Source organism: Macaca fascicularis, chromosome X (assembly GCF_037993035.2).
Source record: "Macaca fascicularis isolate 582-1 chromosome X, T2T-MFA8v1.1".
NCBI classification, from domain to species: Eukaryota; Metazoa; Chordata; class Mammalia; order Primates; family Cercopithecidae; genus Macaca; species Macaca fascicularis.
In genome coordinates this window covers 148,288,907-148,297,051 of record NC_088395.1, presented here as the reverse complement: position 1 = coordinate 148,297,051, position 8,145 = coordinate 148,288,907, and the positions used below count along the sequence as shown (strand labels likewise).

The 8,145-nt window shown below is 41.4% G+C and overlaps 1 pseudogene; it reads left to right on the top strand.

The window, feature by feature from the left end:
* The first annotated feature begins 4,820 nt into the window (after positions 1-4,820).
* On the top strand, positions 4,821-6,336 carry LOC102121139 (melanoma-associated antigen C2-like; annotated as a pseudogene).
* Positions 6,337-8,145: the final 1,809 nt, after the last annotated feature.

Here is an 8,145-nt window from a genome sequence, read left to right as displayed (position 1 = left end):
ACTCTGGAACCTGTCCTGCTGACCAGCCCGTCCCTACAGTCTCTCTGTGAAGGCTGTGCCCTGCTTCCAGTGTAACAGCCCAGAATCAGCAGTCCTTCCCCTGACATAGACGCCTCCTCATCCCCACAGAAGTTCCCTGACTGATCCATCCATACCCCCGGCTCCTGTGCGATAACAGCAATTCGATGTAAATTTTCAGTTTGGATAGTGACAATTCCCTATCTATCCTGGGCATCTTCAACACACTCTCAAAATACTCCCACATAGGGTGGTGAGTAGAATCTGATTTGCCACATAATACACTGGTTCTAGGCATGTAATCCTAGGGTAAGAGAGTTTTTGATATCCTAATATTTGATATTTGTATTAGGATTTTAATATATGATATTTGTAGTAACATTGTTTGAAACAGGCCACTGAAGAGATACACAGATTAATGAGCTATACTGTGTGGTCAAAAAGCAAAGCTTCCTTCATAAACTTGGTATATGAGATAAGACTATGGGAATCACTTTGTAAATAAATGACAAGGAGTTGAATTTCTGAAAAACAGAAAAATAAAAAAATCCTGAATACTGCCTAGGAGGTGACAAAGGTTCCTTGGATAGCTCTGATGAGCAGAGAAAACAATGGTTGATCATCTTTCCATTGTCCTTTGTCTGTTACCTGCCGCACAGGAAAATCCTGGTTTGCAGTCCGCCACAGGCACACGTGCAGTTGTTCAAGAGTGTTCAGTTATGTGAAGGGTAGCAGAGGCTCTCAGGGTAGGATATACACCAAAAGGCATGACAGGATTCTCAGCCTAAAGAAATTATGTTTATCATAAAAAGGACGGTGCAGCAAAGTGCTGAGGGAATAAGGTTGACCCTCCCTGCCAAGACTTACAGAATTGTTTTAAAACCTATTGTAATTCTTTCTTTGAAACCGCCAATCACCTAGTGGGTGCAATAAAAAACTGTAAGATTTCAAGGCAATGCTGGCTTTCTCATAAACAATTCCAAGAAACTAAAAGACTTACCTTCATCAATTATAATAGTTGCTTTTAATTGCGCACCGTGATGGCTTATGTGAGATGTTACAATTGCCAATCTTCTTGTCTAACTTGTCATCCTGGTTGGTTCCTTTGCAGTTAGACAGAAGCCAGTGCATCATTCCAATGCTTTCATTTCTTTTCAGCAGTTAACATCTGTTATGATATAAAGCTACAAGTTGAAAGCAGCTTGGATACCTGGGTAACATGAGAGCCAAGACTCAGTATGTATTAGTTTATTAAGCCGTAACAACATACCACAGACTGGGTGACTTAAACAATACTCATGTATTTTCTCACATTTCTGGAGGCTAAAAATCCAAGAACAAGATTTTTGCCAGTTGATTTCTTCTGTGCCCTGTCCTTGACTTGCAGATGGCCACTTTCTCACTGAATTTCTACATGGTTGTCCCTTGTTCTGTGTGTCTGTATCTTAATCTCCTCCTCTTATGAGGACACCTACCAGTAATATTGAATACGACCCTAATAATAAGACCTCATTTTAACTTAATTACCTCTTCAAAGGCTTTGTCTCCAAATACAGTGACATTCTGAGGTACTGGGGGTTAAGACCTGGATAGATGCCTTTGGAGGGAGAAGTAGAATTCAGCCCATAAAACCCTGCCAACTAAAATCGGAATTTAAACGTGTTAAACCATGTAAATTTCAGGAAATATTTTCATTCCATCCGCTTACTGTTACTTTATCTGACTACTACACTGCTACTCTTCCTTTTCTTACGCTTACTTTAATGCTTTTCTCACAAATAGATACTGCATTTATTATTGTTGAAAAAAATTCTGAAAATACACAGAAACCACATTTCTCCCCTTTGTAAAGTTTCTTCAAAATTCAGCCTCTTACTCAGAAGTTTCCACAATTAACAGTGTGGTGTGTAAATTTTAGAAGCTGATTTAAAGATTTTAAATGACAGATGTGGTAATACAGAAACACACACACAGATATTTACATATATATTTATATACATGTCTATAAATATAAGTATACATGGGTAATGATATACATATAGACATGCAAGTTACCTTTGCACTATCATAGGTGAAATTCCGTTTAAATTAAAATGTGACATTATTTGGAGATAGGATTATTTCAGAGGCAATCAAGTTAAAATGAGGTTATTAATGCTGTCCCTGATTAAATATTATGGGAGTCATTATTAAGAGGAGGAATTTGGACATAGAGATATGAGTAGAGGGATGATAATGTAAGCACACATGGATTGAAGACAGCCATCTACAAGGCAAGGAGAGAGGCCCGAAAAAATCCTTCCCTCACAGCCCTCAGCAGGAACCAACCTTGCGAACGCCTTGCTCTTTGACTACCAGACTGGAAAACTATGAGACAATAAATATCTGTTGTTTATGTCATCCAGGTTGAGGTACTTTGCTATGGCAGGCCTAACAAACCAATATACTCACTTATTCAAATGGATCCAAAATCTTTGCTTCACAGTACATATACATCTATCTTACTTTTGGACTACTCTCTAGAATTCCCATTTATTTATTGCATTAACACATTGAACAAATCTCCTCCTCATGAACACCCATGTGTTTCTCTTTTGTGGCTATAATAAACACAATCAGCATATTTAAGTATAAATTCTGGGATAAATGCATACAATTACTTATAAGGAATGCATATTAATGTGGAAACTGAGTAAGTGTGAAAAAGGTATGAATATTTTATCTTTTTTATAATCCTGAGGGCTTTTTCCCAAAATGTTTCACCAGCTAATTTCCTCATACATTTGTCCATGGGGAAATGATTCATTTTTACAAGCATTTTATCACAATTTTAAATGTGGGTCAAACTTATAGGTGCAAACACTAGGTGTCCTTGGGTGTGATGAGGAATTTTTCAGATGAAACACTAAAAATATCAACAATCTAAGATAAAGAGAAAAATTGGACTCTAATAAAATTAAATACTTCCACTGTGAAAAGATACTGCTAAGATAATGAAAAGATAAGCAAGAGAAAGGGATATTCTGTGATAAACATATCTGATAAAAGATATGTATTTTAATATGCACAAAACTCTGAAAATCCAAACATAAGAAAACAGAAACCTAATTTAAAGTGGGCAAAAAAGTCTGAACAGGCACCCCACCAAAGAATAACTATATAGGAATGGAAAATAAGCATGTATCAGAAAACTGTTCAGTGTCATATGGCATTAGAGAAGTGCAAATTAAAGCACCAAGGAGATAGCACTCTACCACCAGGAGAAAGACTGAATGCCCAAACACTGAAACATCAGATGTTGACATGCATGTTGAGCAACAGGAACTTTCAGTCACTGTGAGTGAGATAGACCTGGAGGAATCGTGAATGCATATTGCTAAGTGAAAGAAGAATAGCTAAAAAGGTGACGTAATGTATGATTCCAGTCATACAATATTCTCCAACGGACAACTATGAATACACTAAAAATATCAGTAGTTTCCATGGGCTGATGGGTTGGGGGTGGGACATGGGGGATTGTTAAATAGGTGGAATGTATAGGAGATTTAGGATGGTGAAACAACTCTGTATGACACTGGAATCATGAATACTTGCCATTATACATGTATCAAAAAGTATAGCATCCCCAGTGTTGAGTGAGTCCTGATGTAAACTGTGGACTTGACTTAATAACGAGGCATCAACAGATGTGAAATCAACTGTAGCAAGCATGCCATGCCATACTAATACAAAATGTAAATAACAGGAGATGCTGTGTGTGTGTGTGTGTGTGTGTGTGTGTGTGTGTGTGTGTGTCCACATGGGGCAGGGCAGGAGGAAGGTGTAGATATGTGGGAATTCTCTGTACTTTTGATGAGGTTTTCTCTTTGCATTTTTGGGTTAACAATGCTCTAAAAATGAAGTCTGTTCGTTTTTTAAAAGATGCGAATGATTTGAACAGACATTTAAGCAAAGAGGATACACCCACTGCAAAGAGGCATATAACGTCATTTGTCATTAGAGAGATGCAAACAAAAAACAAAAAATTGGAATGCACACTTATTTGAATTACTAAAATCTGACAATCTAAAATGCCAAATGTAAGAGAGGATATGGAACAACGAGAATTCTCATTCCTTGCTAGGTGTGATGAGAAATGATACAGCCACACTTTTAAACTCGTATTTTATGGACTTATTCATATGACAAATTGTGAAAGTTAAAACAATGTGAACTGAAAAGAGAGCATAGTTGCTAGGAGCTGTGGAGAAGTGTAGTGACTGACCTCAAATCGGATGCACACGGGACATGTAGGGTGATGGAACTGGTCAGTATGATACATGGGAGGTAGATGTACGATGCAATGCATTTGCCAAAACACATATAACTTCACATTATAGTTAAATCTGGTGTGTGTAAATTAAAAAATAATCACGAATTGGATTTTTAAAAGGATCCCAGGCTGCTGAAAAGATGATGGATTTTTCTGGGACAAGAATAGGCAAAGAAGCAACAATAAGGAAGCCTTTGACATAGGCTAGGTGAGAGCTGATATTAACTTCACACACAGCAGTAAAGGGGAAGGATTTGGAATGGATTTTAGAAGAAAGGTTGCTGTCTGGACAGAAGAGCGAGAGAGTATAGGCCCTAGGAGGCCCAGTCCCACTGTGGGTGGATGCGATTCTCCCTCCCTTCCACCTTGCAGGTCTCAGGGATGGGAGGGGCTTATTTGGAGGTGAAAGACTCAGATGGCTAGAGGCAGGGAGCTCAGGCAGTTTCGGGAGTCCAGGCACAGCCCCTAGGAAGGTTGGAATGGAATGCCCATGGATGGTAGTGCCCCTCCCCTGTCCCTGCGCCTGTGGCCAGCTCTAGAGGACATCAAGCTTGCCAGATGTACAACTTTCTGACTTCCATTTTAGGAGTCAGCCAGAGAAAAAGATTTCTCTGAGGAGGGCAGCTTCAGTTAAGCAGAGGGAGGAGCCCCAGGGCTGGCCACTTAATGAGAAGAGAACTCTGTGGAAAGACAGTGATTTCCCATAACGAAGCACCCGGCACTCCCCACCTACTATCAGTTTCCGAGTCTGGGGCTCTGCCTGCCATCTGTGCCCCGAGATGCTCTCTCACATCTTCCTACAGGTTCCCAGGGAACAAACCCCTTATAAAGACAGGTGACCTGTCAGGCCCTATAACACCACCTTAAGAGAAGAAGAGCTGTAAGTCGGCCTTTGTCAGCCATCATGGGTGAGTTTCTCAACTGAGGCCACTCACACTGTCCCTCCCTCCCTCAGGCCTCTGGGATCCCATGCTCCCCATCCCTGCTTAAAGGATGCTACTTCTGAAAAACAGTCAGCACAGCTCTCTTCCCAAGCCTTCCCCACCTCAACTTTGAGCAAGACTTCCAGAACCCAGTTCTGATACAGGTCTTGGTAGATGCACAGGATTCCACAGATGAGGAGGAGGAAGCCTCCTCCATTTCCTCTTCCTCTTGCCACTTTTTATTCCCCTCCTGCTCTTCCTGCTCTTCCTCCTCCTCATCCTCTATTCTGGTTCTGGATGCTCCAGAGGATGAGGACATGCCTGCTGCTGGGTTTCCAATTCTTCCCGAGTGCTCCCAGGATTCCTCTTCATGATGCTCCCCAGAGACCTCTGAGCTCCTGCTCTTTCTCCCCTTTGTGAGGCCCATTGGATGAGGAGTCCAGCAGGCAAAAAGTGGAGGATACACCTACATGGCGTGCCTTGTCAGACAGTGAATCCTTGCTCACATGTGCACTGGATGAAAAGGTGGCTGAGTTGGTGCAGTTGCTTCTCCTCAAATATCAAACAAAAGAGCCTGTCACAAAGGATGAGATGCTGACGACTGTCATCAAGAAGTATAAGGACTGCTTTCCTATGATCTTTGGGAAAGCTCCTAAGTTCATTGAGCTAATGATTGGCATTGCCCTGACTGAGATGGACCCCAACAACCACTCCTATGTCTTTGAAAACACAGTAGAATTCAGCGACCAAGAGAATCTGAGTGATGGCCAGGGAATGTCCAAGAACCACCTCCTAATTCGTATTCTGAGTGTGGTCTTCATAAAGGGCAGCTGTGCCTCTGAGGACGTCATTTGGGAAGCACTGAATTCGATAGGGTGTATGCTGGGAGGGAGGCCTTCATTTATAGGAAGCCCAGGGAGCTCCTTACTGTAGATTGGGTGCAGAGAAAGTACCTGGAGCACCGGGAGGTGCCTAAGAACTCTCCTCCACATTATGAATTATTGTGAGGTCTAAGAGCCAATTCAAAATCAGAAAGAGGAAAGTCCTAGAGTTTTTAGGCAAGCTCGACAGTACCATTGCTAATTCCTTTCCATCCTGGTACATGGATGCTTTGAAAGATGTGGAAGGCAGAGCCCAGGCTGTAATTGACACCACAGATGATGCTACTTCCATGGCCAGTGCAAGCCCCAGTATCATGTCCACCAACTTCTGTCCTGAGTCAAGTCTGAGGCTGATTCCCCCTCTGTGTTTGAAGAGGCAGGGGAGGGCGAGAGTGGAGCTGGAGGGACTACAGTGTTCTTTGTATTCCTGTTTCATATGAGTGACCTAAAATTTAACATTTTGTGTGTGGGGGCGGGGGCAGTATTTTTCAAATGCTTCCCCTTTTGGTTGGCTGAATTCACGTCAGAATCTTAATTCATGAAAATCGTCACACATGTACTGCTGTTTATCTGGTTTAAGAGTAAGGATTTGATATTTTGTAAGGAAAAAAATGAAAACCTTGTGTCTTATGATCTGGAACAGTAGAATGTGGTGTTGGGATTGGATTGGAATTTTCTTTGAAATGTGAAAGAACTCGGTATTTAAATCATGGAACGAAATAAAAGATTGTTAATTTTTGACATTCCTCATTCTCCTTATTCTGTTGTTCTTGAAAATTGAAGCTATATATCTGGATTTGTTTGGCTTATTCAAGAAATATCCAAATTTAATCTTAATAAAAGCATCAATGACTCCTTTACTTGCTGAACAATATTTCAGCATTTGTTTATGGAAGGCACTGTTAGTAGCGGGGATACTATCAAAACAAGATTTATTCCCACCCATAACACGGTAAAGTCTAGGTTCAGAAGCCATATCAGGAAGGGGAAGATTTTCTCTATGATCTAAAGAATGAGTTTCAACAGTGGGGACATGAGACTTTAGATGGGGCCTTCAAGTGAAAAGGGTCTGAGCTAAGGCAGTTTTGGGCTTCGGGAAACTGCAGGTGCTTCTGTGAGAGCTGATTGTTATGAAGCCGGGTGGTGGCAGGGCCCAGACTCTCAGAAGGTGAGAGAAAAGCCTGGAATGGAAAACTACTTGAGCAGATGGCTCTGGGTGGAGGATGAAGCAGAGAGGAGTCTCCACATGGGGAAGTCATGGAAGGTGTCCTGTGGCTCTGTCACTGGGGAGCGTGAACACAGTGCAAGGACTGGGTGATTGATATCCCTCATCTGCAAGGGTTTCCTGAGAAATGTGGTGAGAACTCCTTGATGTGGTGCTCAGAAGCCTCCAGGCTGACACTCATTTGCCAGGCCTGGGAGACCAGAGCCCATTCCATTGACAGGACTTTTAGTTAGGCTATTTTGAATGTAATGTGGACGAGTCTAAGTAAGATCTACATTTTTAGTGAAGCATAAATAAAACAATTCATTTGGATGGGTGAGCAATGGGGAAGGTGAAAAGGAGTTTGTCCTTGACTCAAAATATGATCTTTCAGTTGCATTCCAGCTGCAGACATCTGGCCTTACCCAAATTATACGATATATCCTTTCAGAAACACAATGTGCTGAGTTGTATTTGTGAAGCTGAATTGTTGGTTGAGTTCTTCTTCCATGATTTATTCAGCTACATATTTTCCCAGATTTTTGCATAACAAAAAGGAGAGGTGAGGTTTTCAAAAAAGGTAGTGGTACTTTGGGCTTATAATCATAATTGATATCAACTGCCGTTTATTAAGTACCAGTGTATTTCGGACCCTGTGCCACATGCTTTACTCACATTCCATATATTCCTGCAATTCTACAAGACAGAACTTATCCAACCCATTTTACACATGGAGAACCCGAGGCTCATAGTGCTTGATAACTTCTCCAAGATCACTTGGCTAGAATGCGACAGGGCTGGTACTTG